Raw genomic sequence first — 13,621 nt, 5'->3', positions numbered from 1 at the left:
TCTAACTGCACTTTCAGTGCCTATCATTTTTTTCCTTTCTGTATTGTAAGTGCCTTCTATACTAAAATAAATGTTGTAATAAAAAGACTGCATGATTCGGTGCTTTCTGGATAGTCATCTCAGTAAGTTATCACGTGTTTTTTCAGTGATGTCAAAAACAGAGGTTTTCTTCCTATCTACAAAATTTGGAGTAGGGAGATCTTGAGAATGATTTTGTGTATCAGTTGATTGATATGTGTTCAAGGAATTGTGCCTTAGAGACATTGTCGTTTGCCTTATGTAGGTCAGCACTGAGATCCCTCTGCATCACTGTGTATTTAACTCAGTGTCATCTGCCTGTCAGCTGCTGTGGGCCTTCGTGGAAACCTTTCTGTAGTTTCGTGTGGAAATTCTTTGGGGATAGTCTTAACCTATGCCTTGTCATAGAGTCATAGAATCATATACTGGCTTGGGTTGGAAGGAAGCCCAAGGATCATCACGTTCCAACCCCCTGCCACAAGCCACCAACCTCCTCATTTCATAGCAGCCCAGGCTGCCCAGGGCCCCAAACAACCTGGCCTTGAACACCTCCAGGGATGGACAGGGCATCCACAGCCTCTCTGGGCAGCTGTTCCAGCACCTCACCACTCTCTCTGTCAAGAACTTAAAGTCTTTGGGGTTACATATAAGTTGGTGGATCCACAATGATTTACACAAATCTGAGAAACTCTGTCTGGTCAGAGTTTTTTTAATACTTTTGCCTAAGATCAACAAGTCCAGCTGTTGCGCCATGCCCACTAAGCCATGTCCTCAGTCAAGGTGAGTTGCTGTAGGCCCACGTCTCAAGGTATGCAGCAGTGAGCCTCGGTGGGCTCAGCAAAGCTCCTTCTCTTCCATCCTTGCATTTCCCAGTGGGAATTCTTGCTCTGGTGCAACCCACGTGGCCGCAGTGACGCTACAGGAGGGCAAGGAGGTGACATGCATGGGCTGAATGGAATAGGGAGGAGGGTGGGGAGTGCACAGCCAGAGTGAGGTTTGGAAAGATGTCTTGCAAGAAAATGAGTTTGGAGCTGGCTTGATTTGTTCACGATCAAGCAGCTGCTTTAGGGGGTCAGGAGCAAGTTGGAGTAAGTCACAGAATCACAGAATGGTCAGGGTTGGAAAGGACCTCAAGGATCATGAAGCTCCAACCCCCTGCCACGTGCAGGGCCACCAACCTCCACACTTAATACCAGACCAGGCTGCCCAGGGCCCCATCCAACCTGGTTATTGAACACCTCCAGGAATGGGACACCCACTGCCTTTCAGGGCAGCTGTTCCAGCACCTCCCCACTGTCTATGAAGAACTTATCCCAGACATCCAATCTAAACCTTCCCTCCTTGAGCTTTTTTCTTGAAACACACTGGTCATGCTCACCTTGGTAATGTAGATACAGCTGGAGCATAATCTACAGCTGGAGTTGTAAGCAGTCCAAATAGAAAACTTCATTCAAACTGATGTGTGCTCGAAGGAGGATCATGAGAAGATGCGTTCTCAAACTTCCCCTGTGATGAAACTCCGTGTTTTGTTGGGCAATGGTGTCCAAAACAGGTGAGGTTTTCAGCCCCTGCCTCCTGAGAAGAGCCCAGAAGTCTAAATTAAACCACTGATACTGAAGAGTTTTCTCAGGGGGGGTCAAGGCCATTGCCACTGACTTTTGAAGGAACGTGAAAGCATGTCATGTTATATCTGGATTAAAAATACATATATACCCCTTGGAGCCTCTGTATAGTATCTGACATGGATTTCAATTAAATCTCTCAAAATTCAATTATCCCAGATTTTCTCTTAGTCCACATAGAGGGGTTTTCTCTGTAGAGGTAAGGATAAAATCTCAAGATGGGAAAGCTGAACTAACCCTGCAGGGGTGCTGCATCTTTCGCATCGGTGCTTTTTACCTTTTCCAACAGGAGGTGACGTTCTAGAACCTTTGATACACCCCTTCCTTTATGTGATCAGCTCTGTGGTCAGTCTAATTGCTCCCAGCTTGCCAGCAAGATTCATTCTCATGATAAACTCTTCTGCAGCAACACTAGTGGCTAGGAGATGATGATTTAGGTTGCTTTTTTGGGGGATTGGCAGACCAGACGAGGACTGAAGACTGGTTGAATAGATCCCTTCCCTTCCCTTCCCTTCCCTTCCCTTCCCTTCCCTTCCCTTCCCTTCCCTTCCCTTCCCTTCCCTTCCCTTCCCTTCCCTTCCCTTCCCTTCCCTTCCCTTCCCTTCCCTTCCCTTCCCTTCCCTTCCCTTCCCCTCATATTCCCTCCTTCCTTTTCCATATTTTGTGCTGGGATGCTGCTCAGTCATGAGGACACTGAACGCAATGCCAAGGGTAAGAAATACCTGGCAGGGGTTGGTTTTGAGCCTAGCAGCTTCTCCTGTAACCTGGAGAACACATCTTCACCTGCAGAGCACCTCAGGCAGTGACAGCTCTTGTACTGAGCAAGTCTTCGAAAATTCCCTCAAATGTACTTGAAAAAGGTGGGTAAGAAGTGGAATTTATAAAGAAAATGATCTGAGAACTGACTTGGTGTGAGTGAATTAAGATGATATTACAAGCCTGACTGAATGTGATTAGAATTGAGAAAACAGCCAGGCTAGAATTTCGGGGTGGAGAGGTGACCTGGTTTGCATTAGAGCCCAAAGACCCTCATGGAAATAAACAGCTGTGTTTGCCCAGTGTCAGAAATACACCATGTAAACTCTGCTTTGGATGGTCGAATCCCTCAGAACTGGGGTTTTCTGATTCCAGCAACAAGATTTGGACCAAAAAGGTCTGGCTGGTACAAAGCTAACGGGACTGTGATAAATGAGAAACCATCTGTGTGCTGTATTCAAGCTTTCAGCAAGAGAATTCTCCTCTGACCAAAACAGGCTTCCTGAGAAGAAACTTGTTTATTTGTAAATGGGTTCTAGCTTCAGTCACTGGAGCATATGTGTGTGTGTGTGCATGTTTTGTTTCCCTCGAAGGGTCCTCCATCTGTACAGGCAAGGATTTGCCAGCCCATGTGTTTGTTTAACAGTAAGCCAACAGCAGCAGTTCTCACCTCCAGTACGCCCTGAAGAGGAGGCTGGTGCAGTCAGGTGCCATGGATCAGTGGGGTTTGCAGCTCATGGGATCCCCCAAACTGTTGGGGTTCAGAGGGATGGCTTTGGGTAACTCAGGCCAGCTTTAAGCTTCACCCAGGTTGCAGGGATATACAAACCATGGTATATCTAGGCCAGCAGCTTGCTGCTGAGAGCTGTTCTGTTTAACCCCAACAATGTTGAGCTCTGCTCTTCCCCTGGGACAACAACTTCCATGAGGACTTGTACATGGCATGTCCCATTTGCTGCCTCATGCTTTAATTGCATGTCCTGCTGAACAGCAGCACTCTCCCCAATGTAAGCATCCCCTGGGCTGTGTCAGTATGCACAGTTGTTAGTCACTAGCCAGATTGTGGCTGGACCTTACTAAGAGTGCCTTCTGGAACAAGAGGTTTTTTTTTTTTCTTAGACACATAAATCCTTTTCAAAGTCAGCTGAGCAAAATGTGGTCATCAGCATAGTTTTATAATGTCTAAGCAATGCTTTTCCAAAAGATAAAAAAGTTTGCAGGATAAAGAAGAGACACGTGCTTAAGCTGTTGCTTCATCTCTTTGCATGTCATTTATCCATAAGACTGGCTGCTGCCCAAAGGACCTTTCAAGGAGCAAAATGAAGAATGTGTCTATTTTGGCATCAGTTGCCCCAAGAGAAGTGTGTGTATTCTCCTTGTGGTTTCCTACAAAGCATCTGGGCCGGGAGTCACGTTGCTTAACCATGTCGGGGTGGGAAGAGTGAAGGGTCTCCCCTCTATGGCTTGCTTCTTGGCTTTTGGTACAAACCCCACAAGAGAAGGATGTCACCTTGTTCTTCCACCATCCGGTTCCATAGGGCTGCCCTTGATCCAGGACTGCCGAGCATTTCTCAACAAAACTCAAAGCGTTCCTCCATAAGCAAAACCTGCTGTGGTGCCCTCTATCATGCAATGAGCCAAATGGGACTGGCAAGGTCAACAGCTGCTGGATGTTCAAATGAGTCTGCGAGTTGCTCCCTTCGTGTGAGGTCTTCTAATTTACGCCTCCTTTCTCCAGGAAAACCAAGTGGGGCAACCCCACCTGGCCTCCTCGTTCCTCTGCTCCATCGCCAGCAGTTAAGCCTTTACAACAAGGCTAATGTTTCTCTTGCAGGCACTAAATTTAGCAATTGTTTACCAAGAGGTTCTTAAAATTAGAAGGCTCTGTTGCACCTGAATACATGAGGAAGAGAGGGGACCCATCAGTGAGGACCATGACCTCTCACTCTGCTCTGCTTTCTCTAAACCCAGCGGCCTCCTCGTCATGGTCACTGAATCAAAGAATGGCTTGGGTTGGAAGAGACCTCAACGATCATGTAGTTCTGATCAACCCTCTGCCACAGGCAACTCAACAGTGGGATGAAGGCTGGGTAGAAAGCAGAGATGGGAGCAACGATGATGGTAAGAGCTGCCCAATTTCCTAGGAAAACTCGGTGATGTTATTGGGGAACTTGGACGTCTGTCCACAGCTGCACATTTCTTGGCTGAACCTCGAACATGGCAGCAAGAAATGCTGCCATGGCAGTAAGTTTTGGATAGGGGGTAGTTGGAAAAGCTGAAATGAGTTTCCAATGCTTCTATTGCACCAGAAGGGTGGTGGTATTGTGGGCCAACCCCTGGCTTGGGGCTCAACATGCCTTCTTCTACAAGCCCTCATGCATCTGTGGTGAGTGGAGAACGCGTTTGGTGCCACAGGGGCACAAAGTTGCACACGACTGTGCCGTCATGCAATGAAGGCACCATCTGGGTTGCAGCTTCTCTAGTTCATGTAATGCTTGCGGCACAATTTTTTGGCACGGAGCTGTGCATGTTTGCACTGTTGAACTCTTTTCCCCACTGTGTCTGCTTGCATAGTGGGTATCATCCAGGATGTGCAAGGGATGTTACTTATAAAACACAGCAAATGATGAGGGGAGTTGAGTGGAGGGAATCTGGGTGTCCAGAGCAGGTTTAGAAGGCACCCTGGTGTTACTACATGAAGGACCTGAAAAAAACAGGCAAATGCAGCACACCAGAAGTGCATGCAATGAGTGGATGCTGAAACTGCAAGCGGTGAAGTGATGGAAAGTGATGGAAAGATGCAAGAAGTGTCCTCGGATCTGCAGTTTGCAAGTTGGATGTTTTTCCCTTCCTCTGTGTGTCCTTGGGGTGACACCACCGGTTTCTCCTTGGTGTTGCAATGACTTTCAGCCGCACGGTGTCACAAACCGAGGAAAGATGAATTTGTGCTGCCATCTCGTGGCTAAAAAAAGACTTCTCAAGGCCTATAAAAGCCTTTGTATACCTAAACATAGATGTGTCGTTCATCAGTGGGTTCTGTTTCTTGTCAGTGAGGATGAAGGACCCAAAAACAGATGATCCATACACAGATGATAGAATCATAGAACTATTAAGGTTGGAAAAGAGTTTCTAAGTCCAACCCCAACCCGTCCCACCATGCCCATAACCACATCCCTCAGGGCTACATCTCCATGGCTATGGAACATCTCCAGGAATGGCGACCCCACCACTCCCTGGGCAGCCTGTTTCTACCCTGGGGTATCTGAGGGCAGAGCTGGAAAGTTAATAGAAGATGCTGGATGATTTCCAGTCTCTCAGAGCCCATATCTGTGAGATTTTTGGCTCTTTGGAGACCTAGTGCCAGCTTCTTAGTGTCCCGGGCAACAGTAAATCCTTGCCTGCTTGACCCACAAATCCCAAGGTTGGCATCACTGCATGGCTGGCATGAGCCCTTATAGAGATAATAGCAATAGACCCATAGCATAGGAGGGTCCAATGGTGACGTGCTGAATTTGTTGGATTTCCCTGAGTTTATGGGACATGTGAGAGTTGGGTGATCCCTATGGGTCCATCGCCTCTCTGGATATTCTATGATTCTATGGTTTTCTCATGGGTAGAATGGGTGACTTCCAGAGGGCAATGTGCAAAGCATTTGGAAATGAGCATTGCCAAATGGTAAAGCAACAGCACAGGGAGTGCTTCAGAGGCTGGAAGAATTGGTTTATGGGGGGTAGAGATGACAAAATAAATAAATTGGCAAAGCAAAGCGTGCGTTGTTTGGCTGGGCAGCAGTGAGCGCTGAGCTGGTGTGTGTCCAGAGAGGGCTTTGCAGGTGCCCGGGATGAGGGAGATCTGGGGCTTTTGTGAGTGTTGTGGGTGGGTGGCAGAGCTGGGAGAGCAAGCACAGAACTGTCAGCACGGGAACGTACCAATGTTTTCTGCAGTGCTGTGCCGAAAGCCACCAGCTGAGGGCCATAAATCTCCATGAAAACCTCGGTTTGGGGAAGCAAAATTCTCCCTCTCTGTCCTGGTGCACAGCATCTGAAATAAAGCTGGAAGCTATGAGGTTACCTGCTTACTGACAAGCCAGCTTACATGTCCAAAGTGGTTCTTCATCCCTGAGGATAATATCTGATAATGCCAGGTCATGCTTACGCATGGAGACCTCGTGGCTGTGTACAGCTGCCTGGAAGGAGGTTGGAGCGAGGTGGGTGTTGGCCTCTGTTCCCAGATAATAGCAATAGGATGAGAGGTGATGGCCTCAAGTTGTGCCAGGGGACGTTCAGGTTGAGTATTAGGAAACATTCCTTCTCAAAAAAGTGGTCAGCATTGGCACGGGCTGCCCAGGGAATGGTAGAGTCAGCATCTTTGGAGGTGGTGAAGAACTATGGAGCTGTGGCACTGAGGGACGTGGTTAAGGGCATGGTGGGGGTGGATTGGGTTGGACTCGGGGATCTTAGACCTCTTTTTCAACTTCAGTGGTTCTATGATTCCATGTCTCATTATGTCTGACATACTTAATCTCTCCTTTGCCCTGGGAGATTTAATCCATCCTTCTAATTTCTGCCAGTCTTTCAATTAAAACCTCAGCTGAATCCCCATATAGCAACCTCTGCTGAGGAGGGCTGGGTGATTTCCACTGGCTGAGCCAAAGGAAACCTTCCTGCAATTACTTTTAAGCACCAAAACTTTGCCATCCCCAAGACAGGGGATATCAAGCTGCCACAATTGGCTCCAAATGGGGCAGGCCTTCAGCACAATCAGGTTGGAGGTACGGAGGCTTTTTCCCTTAAAGCGTTTTTATCCCAGGATTAATTTTAGACTGAGTGTCTCCTCTGCCTGAATCACAACACGACTTACTGTATGGCCTTACCAGCCAGGGAGGGCTCTTCCCATAACTCCATCTTCTATCCTGAGTCTTGCAGGACCTCGTTTCCAGATGGAAATGCTGCATTTGAAATAACACAAATCCCCAGTTTGTGAAAAGAAGTTCTGAGGTGTTTCCACCTTCAAATAACTTGTACTCTCTGATAATCTGCACGGAAATGAAAAGCAGTGGGAGGAACAGATGGACAGCCAGAATAAATAACAGTGCGTCAGAGGTGGATGGAAAAGGTGGATTTGGATAAAGTGACTCTTTAATTATTGGGATCTGCACACAGGTATCACTGCAGCTGAGTCACAGCCTTATTTGCTCGAAGTGAAAACTCTTGGTATATTTATATCTATATCTATATACATACATTCTCCTGGTGTATGCACTCTTTATAGATACATATTTCATAAATATAAGATTACAACGGCAATTATGTGGCTACAATTATGAATTGCAACTATGAATTGCAATCTACATCCACAATATACTCTCCCAAGCAGGGACTGCCAGTACAGAATCACAGAAATGCAGGGGTTGAAAGGACCTGGAGAGATCATCAAGTCCAACCCCCCCCCGATAAAGCAGTTCCCCACAATAGGTTGCACAGGTCAGCAACCAAACAAGTCTTAAATATCTCCATAGAAGGACATTCCACCACCTCTCTGGGCAACCTGCTCCAATACAGACTCCCTAAAGCAGCGGCTTGATCCTGAACAAATCAAGCCAGCTCCAAACTCATTTTCTTGCAGGACATCTTTCCAAACCTCACTCTGGCTGTGCACTCCCCACCCTCCTCCCTATTCCATTCAGCCCATGCATGTCACATCCTTGCCATGCTGTAGCGTCACTGTGGCCACGTGGGTTGCACCAGAGCAAGAATTCCCACTGGGAAATGCAAGGATGGAAGAGAAGGAGCTTTGCTGAGCCCACAGGGGCTCACTGATGCATACCTTGAGACGTGGGCCTACAGCAACTCACCTTGACTGAGGACATGGCTTAGTGGGCATGGCGCAACAGCTGGACTTGTTGATCTTAGGCAAAAGTATTAAAAAAACCTCTGACCAGACAGAGTTTCTCAGATTTGTGTAAATCATTGTGGATCCACCAAATTATACGTAACCCCAAAGACTTTAAGTTCTTGACAGAGAGAGTGGTGAGGTGCTGGAACAGCTGCCCAGAGAGGCTGTGGATGCCCTGTCCATCCCTAGAGGTGTTGGATGGGGCCCTGGGCAGCCTGGGCTGCTATGAAAGTGGGTTGGAGCTTCATGACCCTTGAGGTCCCTTCCAACCCTGGCCATTCTGTGACTTACTCCAACTTGCTCCTGGAGGGAAAGCTGGAGCATTACAGACACACCATAGGGATGCTTTCACTGACTCTCTAACTCTCTCTACCTCAAAGTAGCTGGAAATGGGTGAAAATGGGTTCTGAGAGCAGTTTTGACAGTGTTAAGAAAATAAAAACCAACACCAACTCAACAGAATTCTTTCTAATCTACACAGCCCTTCATATTTGCTGGGCAATGACTCCATTTCCTGCAAGGAGGTAGAATGCAAATTATTTATGGGGAGTTTCTGAAGTTAAGTCCCAAGTCCCACAGAAATCGTTTCATTGCAGAAGCTTACAGTAAAGCACACCACTCTGTTTCAGTATGGAAAGTGGAACACATGGACCATATAAAAATCATAGAATCATCGAATACCCTGAGTTAGAAAGGATCCACAAGGACCATGGAGTGCTGGACTGAGGGCTTCCTTTGGTTCCTCCATGGGCTTCAATATAAAGGATGAAGGTGGCTGAGATGGAAAACAACTTTCAAAATGGTGCTTGAGCTCTCTTTCTAATCATCCCCAAGTCTATATTAGCTGAAACACTGCCCCACACAAGTATTTCAGTGTGGATTCCAGATGTCATCTGGCTCACACTGGGGTCTCCCTACTTGATAGAACTTGCAGTTTTGGTTTTGGGGTAAAATATGAATGGGGCAGACAAGAGAACTCTCTGCCCCTGTTGTTTGTTGGAGAGAAACCCAGCCATGAACTGTAAATGACCCTCAATTTATCTCAGGAGGACTTTCCTGGGTGGTCCAGAGCACCTGGCAAGACATTGTAAAGCAGTTTAGATAGGACATGGTTGACTTAGTAAAGAAAAGATCATAGAAAAATTAAGGTTGGAAAACACCACTAAGATCATCAAGTCCAACCACATGCAAGGACTGGGATATAGGGAAGGATACACACATATTTGAAAAGCCTTAAGGTGTGACTGGGGGAATTGCAGCTCATCCTTCTTTACAATTGTGCTGGGGAAATTAGTCTGAAATGATATTTAAAAGCAGGATAATGAAATTCACAGAGAGATGCTGATGATTGGAGAGCATGGGCCCACTGGCTCCCACTGAGGAATTGTGGCTCAGTGACCATGCCAGGAAAATGGTGGCTGAAGGAGACCTGCTCCACTCTGTGCATTTGGAGATCTGGAAGGTTTCTAACCAGGTCAGAGGCCCTAAAGGCCCTCCTGAGGGAACTCAGGGGTTGCAGATGAGTGGGAAACTGTTCTTGTGGCTCTGCAGCTGTCCTAGGAGAAAGTAAAGAGGAGGATTAAACAGGCAGGTAGGGTGCTCAGTCCCAGCTGTGCTGGTTAATGTGCTGATACCTGGCTTGGAAAGAGAAACAGATGGATCTGCTGATGGAACAGAGCTAATTTAGGTAGCCAAAAGCAAGGAGGAGCTTCAGAGATACATAAACAAGGGAATTAATAGCATGGCAGAGGAGGTTAAGCCCTGGTAAAATGTAAGCTAACTCAGGAAAGAGGGGAAATCAAGCAAATCAGACAGGACAGGATTCTCAGATAACCTGTGTCTGCTTGAGAGTGACACTTCTGCATCAGCACAGACAGGTCAATACAAACCTCTTTTCACTCTGTAATTGCAGACAAGAAAGCCAACAGAACACCAGGTTTTATAAATAGTGGGATGCTGACTAATGCTGATAGGGCCTTCAGATAAAAATCAATGCTTAGTCTTAAAAAAATAATGCCAAAGTCATGCAGACAGTCTTAGCTGAGATCTGGGGCTCTGGACTTTTAGACCTCTCAGCCCTTTTCCAGAAAGTCAAAGCCCTGATAGCATAGGAAAAATGTGACTGCTTCTCTGTATACTTTGTGCCATTTGCAGAGGGACAAATTTGCACTTTGCTGGCTCTCTTTTTTATGATATAGGCACACACAGATTAATCTGTTCTCATCTCAGCTTTGTCCCTTCCTACCATTACTTCATTCATGATTTTGGGCTCACAGGTACAATGAAAATTGTTGAAATTGCCCTAATATACATGAGGAATTCAACCTGGTTAGGTGACTTGGGCTTATTTTTGCTGTCCATGCCCCATTAGATCATCAGCAGATCCTTCCGTGCCATGACTGCCCAGTGGGACCCAAGACCCCAGATCCCAGCACCACGACTTCTGATCTCATCACACCTCTTGGTTGCCCCCCACCAGATCAAGCTGCCCAGGGCCCCATCCAGCCTGTCCTTGAACACTTTCAATCTGACCACAGTCAAGATTTTCCAAGGGGATAAATAGAGATAATGATGAATTCCATAGCACTTCTTGTTCTGAAAGAGATCAGGGGTGGCCAGAACCAAGAGAAGCAAAGCGCAAGGGGAGATCAGCTACAGGATCAGTGGACTGCTTATTAACAGGAAATGCTTATTAACAATGCTTCTGAGCAGTCAGAATAACTGTAAGATTTACATTTATTCCCTCCAGAGTGGATTTTACCATCTTAGGGCATTTTGTGGTTAAAAGCTGCATTTTGGGTGTTTATTGAAGTTCAACTATTTCAGACCAGAGCCTTTTGGTAACTGCAGCAGTTTTCTTCCTCTTTGCTCAGAGTCATTAAGGAGGAGCATAAAGAGAAGAGGAAGAACATGGTAGATGAAGTAGTGTACCTCAGCAGAGTGAAGCAATTGCTGTCACACCTGTTATGTTAGATTGACACTGTGAGATAGTGAAATAATAGAAAATGAAACACTGCCATTTGGATCCAAGACAAGAAAGGAACTGAGCGTCTTGGAGCTACAAAACCAAGATATTGTGACAACAGAGCCCTCAGCATTGGGTAACTGATGAAAGGAGCAATGCTTGTGATTCAAGAATGGCCCACGTGTCTAGAACCAACTCAGAGCACTGCAGAAGAGCAACACGTGGTTAACGAGTTGGTAACACTAAAGAAAGCATTTTTCAGAGCTGGGTCAGTTTGGGACTAAGGAGGCAGAGATGTGGTGCCCACGTGAGCTGACCCTTGCACAGCTGAGCAAATTATTTATGTTTACCTATCTTGAAAGCAATGATTTCCAAAAAGAAAGAAATGGGGAGAATTTATGGAGAAAAAAAAAAAAAGAGAGAAAAACAAGTTTTCATATATACCCATGTACTTACCTTTACAAGAGCTAGAAAATGTGATTTTATCATAAACTTCAGTTGCAATAAATAGACCATTTTATGTATCCACTGGGGAGGTCTGATGAAGATGAATTAGCATAAAAGTGATTCAACCTCCCTATGTCTAGATTCCTCTGATTACACTCCATTTGTTTTCTGCTTATAATGACAAGCTACTTTCACTCATCAGCAATGTTAGCACACAATTTTTTTTCTAGCTGATGATACTTACATTTTTTTTTGTTTTGGAAAGAGTTCAGAGAAATCCAGAAAACGACTGGTATTTTTTTTTTTTGTTAACTTTCAGGCTGAATGTTAGGAGAAAATTCTTCTCCAAAAGTGATGCAGTGGCACAGGCTGCCCAGGGAGTGGTAGAGTCACCATTCCTGGAGTAGTCAGGAGCTATGGAGATGTGATCAGTGGGCATGGTGGGATGGGTTGGGGTTGGACTTGGGAATCTCAAAGGTCTTTTCCAACCTTAATGATTCCACGATTCTATGAGTCTCCATGATCCGGTTTTATTCACCACTATTTTTTGGTGATGTATCATTAAAAAATATGCCCATCCAACTCCATGTTTTCTCTTTTTCTCTTCCTAACTGCAAATTGGGTGTAATTCACCAACATACAGCATGTAGATCATCACGTTTATCCTCACCACCTCTTCTACAGCCAAAGATTCCCATCCTGCTCAGCCTGTCTGAAGTTTTTTCCAGAACTCTTGTCATTAATCCTCTCTGCTTAAACTTTTCTGAGTCTATTACATCTTTCCTCACAGTGTATGGCCAGAGTTAACACGACAATTTCAATTCTCATTCCACGAGGGATATCACTAAGTGCATACTATCATTATGTGCACGGCATGATGATGTTTTTCCTTTATTCTCAGTTCTTTTCCTAATAATCCCTAACAACGTTCTGGCCTTTTTTGACCATTGCTGGGTACAGAGCTGAGGTTTTCATTTCAGCTATTCACAAAGATTCAGCATCTCTTCACTGAATGCTAATGACTGCTTTTGAGTGCATGACCACGTATGCATAGTTTTTTCCTCATCTAAATTATTTCGCCCTCATTAGCACTACATTCATCACCTGGCAATGTAATATGTTGAGATCTCTTCTACAAGCATTTAGAATAACTGTTGACTGCCCTGAATAATGACAGATAACTACCAACCTGTTTATATCTTTCCCAGGATCTTTTTGGAATACTGTGACCAGCATGGGCTCCAGCATCACCTTAAGGGAATTTCTAACAACCCTTCTCCACTGTGAAAGGTGCCTGTTTAATCTACTTTTTTTTTCTCCTCCATTTATTCAATGAATTATTAAAGCAGAAGATCTTTTACTTTACCCCATCACAGCTCAGTGGATGACATCACTTCAGAGGAATTTGCAAAGGCCACCCGTGAAACAAACAGACAAAAAACAGATAAATCTCAGGCTTGGCATAAATGAGCTTATTCCCAATTATGACTTAGGTAAATATGAAAAAAACAAAATCCATACTGCACTTGGCAACAAGTACCTAATGTATCTTAAAAACGTTACAGCCCCTGCATCTCTTCAAAAGGCAGTAACTAATGGAGGGATTGGGAACCAAAATAAATGAGGAAGGATTTGGAAATGTCTTCAAAAGAATTAGGAATCTCTCAGCTGAGTGAAAAAGGAGAAAAAGGCTTCCTGCACTGCAGCTCTATAGGAGAGAGGCTGGGTGAGCCTCTTGCTTTGAGAGTCTTAGATCAAACAGAGCAGTGAAAGCACTATCAGTGATTGTTTTAAAGGAAGAGGGAAAAAAGATAAAAAGATTTAGCCTTCACATTTGTATAAATCATAAAGGGAAGGAGAGGAGATCTTTGTGCTGAGGTCCGTTTGGTCAGCAGCAGGAGGTTCAGCACTAACAAAC

Source organism: Tetrao urogallus (assembly GCF_951394365.1).
Source record: "Tetrao urogallus genome assembly, chromosome: 4".
Lineage (NCBI taxonomy): Eukaryota > Metazoa > Chordata > Aves > Galliformes > Phasianidae > Tetrao > Tetrao urogallus.
Note: the sequence above shows the minus strand (reverse complement) of the source record.